The following is a 14,161-nucleotide window of genomic DNA, read 5'->3' on the forward strand; positions in this document are numbered from 1 at the left end:
AACGTCATCTCGGGATATGCTCCGCAGGTTGGTCGGAGCGATGAAGAGAAGGACAAGTTCTGGTGTGCAACAGAGAAGCTGATGGAAAACGTGAAAGATGAGGAAGTTGTTGTGGTAGGGGGAGACCTAAATGGACATGTGGGAAGGAGTATGGACGGTTTTGAGGGAGTTCATGGGGGTTACGGATATGGTGTGAGAAATGGAGAAGGTGAAAGGATTTTGGAGTTTGCTGATGGAGCTGATTTGTTGATTTGTAATACTCAGTTCCAGAAAGGGGATAATAAGCTTGTTACATACACGTCAGGTGGGTCGACGTCCACCATTGACTACCTGATGGTGCGTAGGCGAGATAGGGGGCACCTCTGGGACACAAAGGTGATCCCGGGGGAGGAGGCTGTTTCGCAGCACCACTTGGGTGTCTGCGACATAAGGGTGAAAGGTGCGAGGAGAGCTCGGCGGGTGAAGTACCAACTGAGAATGAAGGTGTGGAGGTTGAAAGAGGTGACAGTAAGGGAAGTAGTGTATATATGTTGCTTCTGGGACACTCTCATTTTCCCATTGACTTACATGTTAATTTTTCCCCTCCCTCATTGCCCCTAAACACCTCTATTTCTCTCACCCTGTTCTTTACGAACCTTCTAACCTTTTGACATGTTATCCTTATTCATTAGACCACTTAAACAATGGTCCTTCTGTGTGAACCTGTAATCCTTCTGACCTTATGGACCTTTTAACCTTTTACTCTTAATATCATCTGGTGAATCATCTTTGGCCCACTCAAACAACGACCCTACAAATATTTGTTTATGCGTGGGAAATAATTTAATTCTCTTGCCACTCTCTTCACCATCTAATATATTAACAAAAAATATGTTTGAGTTTGGTTCTTTATTAAGATATTTTAACTGAGCTAAGATAAAATGGTAAACCTCCCTCAATGTTCTTGTTTGAGCGCATCCAGTGCCACACACTTTTTGGTAGGCTCTGTCCACCTTTTGTTAAGCTCCGTCCACTTTTTGGTAAGCCCCGCCCCCCTTTTGTTAAGCCCCGCCCCCTTTTGTTAAGCCCTACCCACTTTTTGCGAAGCCCCGCCCACTTTTTGCTAAGCCCCGCCCACTTTATAAACTCTTTAGCATTGTATCATTTCCAGGTAATACATTACATCATTTTCAGGGAATTCCCATCACATCATTTCCAGTTAAGACACGCCCAGGGAATTTCCACAGGAAATGACACACCCAGTCCTTATAAAAGGCACCGACCACACAGGCTTTTTCAAACACGCTTTCTGCTTCACTTGAGAATGGACTACTATGCCGAAATGGAATGGGATAACTTTGCTATTCCTTGGAGTCCTACTACCTGTGTAGAACTCAACCTTCAGATTGATGAACTGGACTCGAACCTCTTATCAATGGAGGTAAGTTTGTTTATTTATTTATTTATTTATTTATTTAATTAATTATTAATTTAATTATTTATTTTAATTTTTTTTTTTTTAGATGAGACTCGTGTAAGAGTTAACAAAGTTTATTTTAATATTCATAGAGCTTGATTTATACAAATAAAAATATTGTATTAAATTAATACATTGTTATTTTCTTTCACAGGAAATTGTATCTGAGATACGAAATGAAAATTCTGCTTTTAACACAACTTGGGATGAAGTTATTTTTTTGTTTGAAGACATTTTGAACAACCAAGACCCCCAGAACGAGTTCTACCTTGATGACCCAGCCAAAGAGTTATACCTTGGAGATCCACAAAATCCTGAAAAAGAGTTTTACCATGATGATACTTGTTGTGAGTTATCAAAACAAAACCCACTGAACAAGTTCTACCTTGATGAGCCAGAATACAAGTCATACATTGGAGACCCACAAATTTCTGAAAATTGGGAAAGGGGAGTTCTCCCTGATGGTCCGCAGTTATACTATGTGAGACACATCATAGAAACCCTAAAAAATTGTGAAATGGGAATTCTCCCTGATGGTCCGCAGTTATACTATGTGAGACACATCATAGAAACCCTAAAAAATTGGGCAAGGAGAGTTCTCCCTGATGGTCCGCAGTTATACTATGTGAGACACATCATAGAAACCCTAAAAAATTGGGCAAGGAGAGTTCTCCCTGATGGTCCGCAGTTATACTATGTGAGACACATCATAGAAACCCTAAAAAATTGGGAAAGGGAAGTTTTCCCTGATGGTCCGCAGTTATACTATGTGAGACTTATCACGGAAACCCCCAATATTTCTGAAAATTGTGGTTCTACCTTGGGGACTTGGAAAGATGGTTATATTTTTGGAGACTCGGAATGGGGGTTTTGTTTTGATGACTCGGAATGTGATACCTATCTTGGAGGCTCAACAGGAATGTGGTTATACCTTGGGAACTTGGAAAGTTGGTTTTATTTTGGAGACTCTACCTGTGGGGTTCCTCTTGGAGACTCTTTGGATTCTAAAGCAATGAACAATGTTCTTTATTTAATGACGCTTGATTTAAGCAATATCAAGAAAGTTCGAGGAAGAAAATGCTGGAAAATTCTTTCTTCCCATTTCTACTTCTTCAAACTTGAAAGCCTTGAAAGACAGAATTGGAGGAAGAGGAAAAAAAAAAAAAAGAAATACGTATTTAAAAAAAGAAGAAAAGAAAGATTATGTTAGGGTTTGGGTGGGATTTTGAATGTGAGGGTTAGGGATGGGGTTGGGTTAGGGTTGGGATTTTGAATGTGAGGGTTAGGGTTGGGGTTGGGGTTGGGTTAGGGATGGGGTTGGGTTAGGGATGGGGTTGGGTTAGGGATGGGGTTGGGTTAGGGATGGGTTGGGTTAGGGATGGGGTTGGGTTAGGGATGGGTTTGGGTTAGGGATGGGGTTGGGTTAGGGTTGGGATTTTGAATGTGAGGGTTAGGGTTGAGGTTGGGTTAGGGATGGGATTGGGTTAGGGTTGGGATTTTGAATGTGAGGGTTAGGGATGGGTTGGGTTAGGGATGGGGTTGGGTTAGGGATGGGGTTGGGTTAGGGTTGGGATTTTGAATGTGAGGGTTAGGGTTGGGGTTGCGTTAGGGATGGGGTTGGGTTAGGGATGGGGTTGGGTTAGGGATGGGGTTGGGTTAGGGATGGGTTGGGTTAGGGATGGGGTTGGGTTAGGGATGGGTTTGGGTTAGGGATGGGGTTGGGTTAGGGTTTGTATATTATTATGACTCACTCACACATACACACACACACAAAAGTTAAGCCCCAACTGGAAAGTTGAGGGATTCTGTGTTTGGGGTTCACAGATTTAAAAACGTATCCCCATTATACACACACAAAAGTTAAGCCCCAACTGAAACGTTGTGGGATTCTGTGTTTGGGGTTCACAGATTTAAAAACGTATCCCCATTATACACACACAAAAGTTAAGCCCCAACTAAAAAGTTGTGGGATTCTGTGTTTGGGGTTCACAGATTTAAAAACGTATCCCCATTATACACACACAAAAGTTAAGCCCCAACTAAAAAGTTGTGGGATTCTGTGTTTGGGGTTCACAGATTTAAAAACGTATCCCCATTAGATTTTATTTATTTATTTATTATTTTCAAGGGTATTAGCTGCTTACTTGTGTTTTTTGTAATTCTTGCGAGTAAAATGAACCCAAGATTTCTTCTCCATTTAAATCATATAATTTGTAGGTCCAAGGGTTTGTAGCCATTACATCAACGATTTTAAATAATTCATTAGTCCATCTCTTTGTATAACCTTTCTCAAAATGGCTTTTCCATTTGTATATTCTTACAATATCACCAACTTTGAACTTGGGCTTTCTCAAATTAATCTCCTTTTCATATTCTAATTTTGTAAATGTTTCTGATGGTTTTGATTTTGTTGATGAATGAACTGTATTATTGTAATTATCTACAATATCCTGAATTAAATACACCCATTTTTGAGAACCGAGTTGTGTGAATTTTTTATATAATTTCTCTTTTAAAGTACGATTAAAACGCTCAATAACAACTGCCTTTCCTTCATTAAAGGTGCTGTATAATTTAATACCCTTCCCCTTAAGAAATTTCATGAATATTTTGTTATAGAACTCTGTTCCCTCATCAGTCCATAACTTCTTTGGTTTCCTTTTATCCCGATCAAATATTAGCTTAAAGGCTAACATTAAAGTATCACCCCTTTTATTTTTTAAAGGGACAACCCAGGCAAATCTAATCCTCAAATCAATAACGGTTAAAGCATACCTGTATCCCCTGTCATTATTCAATTCAATTAAATCAGCGGACCATATGTGGTCGGTGTATTTAGAATAAACCTTCCTTCTTTTAAACTTTGTGATTATAGGTTTGTGTAATTCTTCAGCCAAAAGCTCCTCAGTCTTGATGACATCATTAGAGCCTAATAGTTTTTTGAGGAATAACCAAGACCAAGTTTCAATTTAGCATTTATCAAATTTCTCACAATAAACCTATCAACTTTCTCTCTCAACGTTGGATTTTGTATCAAAGACAAATTATACAACATTTCGCTGTTGGCTTTATGTTTTTCAGTCAACGTAGTGGTTTTCCCATAAGCAATATCATGCTTCATACACACTTTGTCAACCCTATTTGTAGGTTTAGACCAAGGTTTAGGATTGTCAGCCTCATCTAATCTTTTATCCAAGTTTGTTCCTGGACCACAGAAAGAATACCCTGGAAGGTGTAATTCCCCTGGAATTCCAGTTGTTGTAAATTTACTTCCTGACAGAAACTTTTGTATGTCTCCTCCTCTTTTAGGAGAGATGAATTGGCACTTTTTAGAGCCACATACTTGACATATTCCTTTTTGATAAACTCTATTATTTTTAGCTTTAACATAAGAGATATTTTTAGATTTAGTTTTCTTTTTACATTTGAGACAATAACTCATATTTATTTATCAGAAAAATTCCGACAGAGTATCAAAACCTTTTTGGTTTTCAACATATACATTTCAATCTTTATTTTTAAAACATAAAGAATCCTAAGGAATGCCTTCACTCTCTCCTCCATTTATTTACAAATAAAAACTAACTAAAGTCAATGACACCAACATCATCAATCACATAATCTTTTCCTTCTTCTTCTTCTTCTTCACCACTTTCTCGTTTAAATCTCCTCCCTGAAATTGAAGACATTGACGTTGTTATTTTTGAAACCATTATCTTCATAAGAGTTGTTAATTCTTTAATTTCCTCTTCGGTGCGTTGAGATTGATTTATTTGCTGTAATACACTCAATCTTTTACGAATCTCACTGATTTCCATCTTTTTATATTTTTCCTCCCTCTCTCTTTGCTCCCTTTCCTCCCTCTCCTCCTTCTCCTTTTTCTCCCTCTCCTCCTCCTTTTTCTCCCTTTCCTCCTTCTCCTTTTTCTCTCTTTCCTCCTTCTCTTCTTTAACTCCTTCCTCATTTATCTTAGCAATTTTTGATATCAATATTTTCACAGCATTCATTCTTTCTTTATTTTCCTCTTCGGTGAGTTGAGATTGATCTTCTTGCTGTAATACATCCACTCTTTTTTGAATCGCTCTGATTTCCATCTCCCTCTCCTCCCTCTCTCTTTGTTCCCTCTCCTCCTTCTCTCTTTTCTCTCTTTTCTCCTTCTCTTCTTCAACTCCTTCCTCATCCCTTGCTACCCTTGAGTTTAAACCCCAAAGAATATTATACATATACTCATCTGGATTTTGAGATATTCTTGTATCTATAATTATTTTTCTCATAATAGGATACCAATAAGATTTGTTGACGATTTCTAAAAGAGTTTTATATTTCATAACTTTGAGAAGTTCATTTTTATTTAATACTTTAAACAAGTCTCTATTTGTGGGTTTAACAATATCAGTATAAGGCCAGTTTTTTATGACAAAATTCCCATGTATATGCTCCAAATCATAAGGTATGTAATACCGAGCACCCTTTTCTTGTAGGTATCCTTGAATACAAAAATTATAATTCTCTTGTAGTCTTCTTCCTGCCATTTATGTATCAGAAATATATGTGAGATTAATATTATGACAGGTAATACCACCCCATCATCCCACTACCAAATTGGTTTGTATTCCTTGGCTTTCTATCCTTATCTCATGACCTTCCTTCTTTGTCATGCTAACCATCGCTATACTATCATATATTTTTCTTTTCTTAAAACCATGTATTTGTTGTTTATTAATTGTACTTCCACATAAATCCTTATCCTCACCAAGTGGATAATATTCTTCTTTACGAGACTGATTAAAATCATGTAGGTCTTCTATGTTTATTGAAAAAGACCAATTATACCCTAAATCAGGCATATCATACCCCCATTTATTAATTCGCATATTAACTATATGTCCTTCTTTATAAAATTCAATTGTAAGCAGGTAGTTAAATTCAATGAGGAAAGGTGTATGGTCAGTATAACCAGGTGTTGTGGTTGTAAATTTTACTTGTTTAACAAAACGTGCTGTTTTCTTTAAAAATATATATTGTGATAAATCACTAAATCTAATTAAGTCATTTGCATCTGTAGGGTTTGGATAATTGATTAATTTATAAGTATTCTTCATATTAATATTTTTACTTACACTATATTTTTGTCGTTCAGCCTGTGCCTTTGTATAATAATTTGATAAATCAATATCCTGAGAGGATTTTCCAAAGATAGAACCATCTTTTCCAACATAAGTCATTTATATTAGATTTAAAATGATATCATAAAAATTTTCATTATTGTTGAGTTGAAATAATACATATAAACATAATTGACCACAACATTTAGAATTAATTTCTTGAACTTGAAATGTTTGATAAACACCATTCTGTAAGAATTGTATTACTTCAACAGGTGGTGGCATACCATAACTATCAAAATAATATTTATCCTGACTATTATGAATACAAACCCAATGAGAACCATTCTGTGTGTCTAAATTCATAATAATATTCTTTGTATTCTTATTTATATGTATTAATTCATCTCTCATACAAATAACCACATTATCAATTTTTAGTGTTTTACAATACTTAGCTAGTTCTATATTTGACGTTGTATTCTTTCCAAATTGTTTAAACCATTTATCCATTTATTTATGAGAAAGATACAATCCATTACCCCGTTTAGTTAGTTTAACACCCGCTTGAGCGATAGAGGAAAGCATATCTCCAACCAACAATCTAGCTTTATCAGGTAGACTTTCAAGTTTTTGAGCAAAATCTACAATTACACCACTTCCACTAATTTGTTTCTCCAACTCCTTGTTATGTCTTTCCAATTCTTTTTGAGCTTTTAGTTGTGCCTTCCTTTCGTTAGCAGTTTTTACCGCTGCTGAAATACCACCAGTCAATGCTCCCGCCGCACTTAAACCAGCAAATAAAGGAATTAGAAACGGGAGAAATCCTCCTCTTGACTCGTCTATTGAATATTTCTTTAACATAGGTTTCGTCATTTTAATTTTAAGTGATCCAACATCATTTAGTGTTTTTACTTGTGTGTGTGTGAGTAAAACATCAATTCTTACAGCTCCTTTTCTTTGAATTGTATTAACATTAATAATACAAGGCTTTTGATTTTGAATACAAGATGTTAATTTATTAAGATTGATTTGATTAACATATACCCCAACCATTTATTTATGAGAAAAAACCTATGTGATATTAATCATAGCACCATTATCTGTATTAATCTGTAATTCTGTTTCCTCCAAAAGCAAACAATATGCATTAACCTCTTCACTCTCCCCTCTTTCAATGTATAGAGAAGTATCCACTCGATTAGACTTTATAGTTTCCTTTTGAGAACTCAGGTCAATTGCGTAGATTGTATAAAGTTTTTGAAACGCAACCATATCCAAAATAGGATCATTATTACCATTACTTTCACACACCTTTTGGTAGGATTTGTAGGCTTCCGCATAATCATTTTTTTCCCAATCAATTTCCAATCTATCTCGCGGATAAAATGTGCCATCAAGAGAAACCCGAAGTTGTTTCACCTTAGCATTATCACTCAGGGCATTATTCTTATTAGTACCGTCCTCTCCATCTGGTTTTTTAAAAATGAGCCAGAGGTATCGTGGCTTTCCTTGAAGAACACCCAAATTCCAAGTGTAGGTAGTGTGTTCCAGTTTAACGTGTTGACATCTTCTTTTAAGGTATGATACATTTAGCGGTTTCTTTGAGTTAAGTCTTCTATTTAACATCTCTTCCGTTTTAAGATTAGGAGTATATTCACTGATATACCAACACAAATCATCTATCTATAATTCCAGTAATCTCTGTACGTCTGTACGTTTGTTTGTTTGTCTGTGACCGCTGTTTCTCGACAACTACCGGTCCGATATACTTGAAACTTGCCAGGTATATTGCTGGGGACCCGAGGATGTGCCTTTTCAAGGTTTCATATTAATCGGACAATTACTTACCGAGCTATGTCCAAAAAACGATTCAACCAATCAGAGAGCAGCGAACGATCGCGTGTGCCGAACGTGGAGGACACACTCTGCCTCGGATGGCACATTTGAGAGCGTATTCATTTATTTCACGTTTGCAAACTATGTTGGCGTTAAACTATGTTTTAAAACTAATAAAACCGAATTTGCGATTCATTCGCTTTCCTGCGCGTTTGTGCACGCGATGGCGATTTCTTTACCAAACTCCGGAAGCCGTTCGCTTTGGACCAAACCATTGCATGTAAATAGAGGGGGGGGGATTGTCACCGTACTCGCAAGCCGTTCGCTTTGGACCAAACCATTTCATGTAAATAGAGGGGGGGGGGGGGATATAATTTTAGATATAGATATAGTACGGGCAATGCCCTAGTTAATAACAAATTTATTATTTTCTCCAAAAGCATTTTCAACCCCAAAAAGCAATCTATTTACATTATCATTCCTTTGTAGTTGAAATCTAATTTTAAGCCCATACAAAACTTTATCATAATCACAAAATCCAAATATACCTTTCAGAGGTACTGCTACGGTAAAACTATTCTCAGCTTTTGCGTCATCATTATACATTGACTTCCTTTGACTATAACCAGGGTCTGCGTTTGTACCCGTTGACATATCAGGAATAAAACCTTCAACAGCTCCCTTACCCATTCTATCACTAAACGAATATCGTGTAAATTTCATCATTTCAGATGTAGCAGAGACATAATCAACCGCTTCAACCTCTTGTGTTCCAATATACAGGCGGACACTGTCAAACATTTTCCAGAAGAAATCATTTACGAGTGTAGCATTAGTATTATTCGCAGCCTTAGTGAATTTAAATTTACACAGCAAGAAACTATCAGCTATATTCAAGTAAGTTTGTTGATTATTTATTTCAAAACTTTTTGTTCCGTTTGAATTCCAGTCTGTTCCTGTTATAGCATTTACCTTAAAATAGTCTTCCTTTTTCGTGGAGTTTGAAATGATAATTGTATCATCCAAATCATAGATACTATCAATCGCTTCCATACTTGTATTTATATAGTATTAAAATCGTTGAAACCCTGACCCAAGTATTTTAATGATTTTTTGTCATTCTTGTGAAGATAGTTGAGTTTTACCTTTTTTTATTTCTTTGATTGCTTGTAATTTATGAGACTCCTTTTGAGCATCTTTTATACTCTTTATAGCACCCGCAACTGAACCCACGGCAGAAGCAGTTGAACCAATTAGGTCTTTATGTTTAAGGATGATTGAACCAATACCCATTAGAGTATCAATTATCCCATCTCCTTTATTTCGAAATTGATGACCTACACCTCGTTGTCTCTTTGGTTTATAGTATCCAAATTTTATATATGGTCGGTACCCACATACCTTGTATAGTATGGTGAAAGGTACATGCCCTCCCCTGTAATTATTTTATATTTTCCCAACTCGTGTTTTCTCACAATAACCATTATTTATTTATTGAAAAACTTCACGTAGGTGAATTCTGATGGATATAATTTCATCATTAAAGGATATCATACGATTATCTTGGTCGGTTATCCTAAAATTTACTCTGTATATGGTTTTTCCTGACACAGGTAAATAGACAAGATTTTTTGGTTCCATATTAAATTTATAACCAATCGGGGTTGAGTATGCACTGAATGAAAATATTGTATTTGTTCTTATTCCATCGTTATAAGCACCATCAATCAAATCACAATGAATTAATACTGAATTTATACCGGAGGATATTTGGATAACATTATCACTGTAAAACGTGCCGTTATTTTCAATCTTTTTTGAAGAGAAACCCAATAGCTCTCTAAACGAATTTTCAATCGTGAAATCAACTTTATAATTATTTTTAAGTTTAATAGTTGATTTTGAAGTGTGTTTTTGAATATCTATTACAATATTTTTTGGTTCATCACCTTTTTCTTTCATAAGGCGAGAGACTTCTGAAGATATTTGAGAAATCTCGTAAGCTCCAGGTGAAACGGTTATAGTTTTATATCCACTTCCTGGATTATAACTAAACTTGTTGTTTTTCTCTGTGATATTAAACAAGGTATTATAAGTTTCCATCGACAATAAAGATGCCTCATATGAGGTAAGGGGGTCAAGTTGTAGTGGGTAAGGGAATGAAGCTGTGTAATCGCTCGTTGTGAAATTAAAACTAAGAATTGTGCTTCTCATCTTATTTAATATCTAATAAAATATCTTTGTATTGACATTTATTAATTATTTTCATATTCATCAACTGATCTAAAATGGCTGAGGATTCATTAAAACAATTGTTGTTTCCAGCCTTCTTACTACCTAACAACAATAATAGCCTATTAACTAATTGTGATGGGTCATTTGGAAGAAAACTAACACCTGAACCAAGTTTACTTAAAGCATCAATAATATGTTTCTCCTTCTCATTCTTCTTACTTTTACCAGCAACAGAAACTCCATAATCAAGTGCATTTAACAACTCAATATATACCCTATCTTCCTCTCTTTCCATATCAAGTGGTTCCTCAAAATATTTTGAACCGCTGAATCCGGGGTTTGTTAGAAGAAACATTAATCTTGGAGTTAATTTAACATTTGGTTGAGTAGAACTCAAGAACATCAATTCATCATTAAATATCAATACCTTTTCTTCCACAAGATGAAACACTGCTGGTTCTTCTGTTGGAATGAGACCTGCTCTGGTTTTTGAACCCGCCGAATATTCATTGTTTTGAAGAGCTTCCACAACATAATTAGGGGGTTGATTTACCTCCTCAAGTTTCCGAAATAATCCCTCGTCATCATATTCTAATTCACCAAGTTCTTGTTTTGTTATCTGACTAAAATCTTTGAGCATTTGAAGTTTTTTCGGAGTAAATTCTACCGTGGGAACTGTAGGTGAGTGTTGAGTTTTCAAAAGTGGTTTAAAGAATTTCTCTTGTTTTCTTTCAAAGGCTTCTTCACCAGTTAGTTTCTGTCTCCATTTCTTCTTTATCTCTTCCTGTTGTTTAACAACTTTTGAAACTAATTGTTGATGTTCCTTAAACTTTCTTTCTCTTTCTTCGGTATTCATTTTCTGTATTTATTTATTGAAAAATATCATTTAATGAATTGTAAAGGTCAATGGGAAAATTTTCCTTTTCTTCATCATTATAGTAAATGTGTTGAAATAAATCTTTTTCTTTAAATATTTCATCAAATTCTTTATTGGTATTAATACGAGTTGTTATTTCTTCTTCACTAATACTTGTATCTCTGCTTTTCATACGTTTGCGTTGAGTCTCCTCATCGATATCAAAACCGAATGATAAAATCTTAACTCCATCACCACACAATTGTTTAATAATTTGTCTCATTCCTTCAGGATTAGTTTCTAAAATCCCAAGACCATTAGATTTTACTTTATTTAACTCACTCTTACAATGTGAATATTTTGTAGAACCAAGAGAGACCTCCTCAAATATTTGACCTTCGTTCCTCAATCGCATATGTTCCTCCATTGAAATGTAGTAATAATCTTTCCCTTCTACTTCTCCTGGTCGCTTTGCTCTGGTTGCAGTACTCACAAAACGAATCATAGGGTGTTTTTAAAAAAAACTTACAATCTTTTCATTTTTACTATTCAAGAGTTTAGATTTATGAAAGTTCTTTCCAGAAGCAGATTTACCCACACGGTTAATAATAATTGTTGTCATTTATATATGTAATTATGTTTAAAATAAAAATACATCCTTTAATATCTCATCTTGTTTCACAACAATATATTTATATTTTCCAATCGTGTGTTTCATATAATTTTCAAATTCTTTTTTACTACATAACGTAGAGCAATTATCTCTCCAAAAATTATTTACATCTATTGAATTTAACTTAAATAAAATAAAAGTATTAGCATTGTTTCTTATTGAGCGTCGAGGGAGTTGAAAATATGACTGACTAAGATAAATACAATTACAAGAAGAATGTCTCCCTCTTGTATAGTAGCTATCCATTACTGTTTGGTTTCTCTCATTAACACAATCATCAAAGATGACGAGGTTCTTTTTTGATTTATCTAAATCTTGAGGTGAAGGTATATCATCCGTATTATCACTGAGAATACAAGTTATGGGTTTTGGTTTAGGTTTCTGTGTATCACAAAATAGTTGTATTATATCCTCAATGTTATAATCATTTAGTTTGTTTTGAAGTTTAAATAAACCGATAATGTCTTCCTTTTTAAGACCTGCATTAAAACCCTGTGAGAGTAGTTGATACTCGGGTTGAAAACTTGACTTCGTAAAAATTATTAAATTTTCATAATCTAAAAAGTTGGGGGTAAGGAGCATCTTTAAAAGCAAACAGGTTTTTCCACATCCGCTTGAACCAACTATTAGACATCTCAATGAATTTGGAATGTTTTTATGGTTATTAAATTTTATCTTATTTTCCCAAACGGGTAAAAAATCATTCATTTATATATTTGGAAAACAAGTCATCCAACTTTTTTTGAGCTATTTTAGAAACTCTATATTTTATCCTGAGTTCGGGTTTAATTTCAAAATAATTCATTATTTTATTTATGTAGTATCTTGTATTAACATTTCCATTAAAATTATTTTGAATAATAAATATCATTAAACCCTTATACATTTCCTCAATACAAAGAGTCTCTTTCCTTGTAAGAAATGGTGTATTATAATTTATCACCATAATGCTTAACATTCATCTCTCTTATTAATCTTGTAAAGTAATTCATTTTTGGTTCTAATTTAAAAGAGTTATATGTTTTTTTATATTTCTTATTATCATTAATTAGAATATAATCACAGAATAAACATTGTTTATATGAATCCTCATCATTAAGCCCCACTCTATCACAAGCCGGACAATTCTCTAATTTATCATATGGAGAGTCTGGAAATTCTAAATATCCTTCAGAACTTATCATATTTATGTGGTAAATTTTTACTTAAACTAAATGCAAGTTTATTCATTAATAAATACAATGTTTCAAAGCACAAAAGACAAATTTCAATCAATCTCTACTTCGGTGAAAGATATAGAAAAATATGTCAAAGATGTTAAATTGAACAAAGATAAATATGGAAATTTTTGGGTAAAACCAGTTATGGAAAATAACATGAGCCCCTCTATTTCATTTAAAGGAAGAGCTCTAACTATACCTGGAAAGACATCCATTAAAGTAAATCTAACAAAAGTTTATCCTCTACTCCTGGCAATTTATTCAAAGCTTGAAAAAGTGATTGACCACGATACTTTGAAAAAGAATGATAAGACCATCAACAATACTCGTGGAGAAATTTGTATTTACTTTAATAATCCAAAGGGTGTAGATCTAAGTAAAATGAATGATGTTAATATTTCTGGTGAAATGTCATTTCGTTCTATGATAGTTAGAGATTATTTAAAGATAACTTTTGATATTAAAAATGTAGAGATTGAATCCGTTAATGAAAGAAAGTATATTGGTATAGATGGAAAGGTTTTTTCTGCTAATTAAATATGAGTCATTACAGCAGTGAAGATTTTACTATTTCATTGAACTCGGACGATAGTGATGATAGTATTTCATTGAACTCGGACGATGGTGATGATAGTATTTCATTGAACACAGATGATAGTTATGATACTAATAGTTTGTGCTCAAATGATAGTTATGAGAGTAGCTTTATTGATGACTCTGAGTATGATTCTGAGTATTCATGTGATAGTTATGACTTAGATGATTCTGAGTGAAAAA

The 14,161-nt window shown here is 34.4% G+C and overlaps 1 protein-coding gene across 5 annotated transcripts in view; it reads left to right on the forward strand.

Moving 5' to 3' along the window:
* LOC137438969 (guanine nucleotide exchange factor DBS) overlaps positions 1-14,161 on the forward strand; it is a 161,978-nt gene that overhangs the window by 69,474 nt on the left and 78,343 nt on the right. The gene's annotated exons all lie outside the window — the stretch shown is intronic.

Source organism: Myxine glutinosa, chromosome 13 (assembly GCF_964187855.1).
Source record: "Myxine glutinosa chromosome 13, kmMyxGlut1.1, whole genome shotgun sequence".
NCBI classification, from domain to species: domain Eukaryota; kingdom Metazoa; phylum Chordata; class Myxini; order Myxiniformes; family Myxinidae; genus Myxine; species Myxine glutinosa.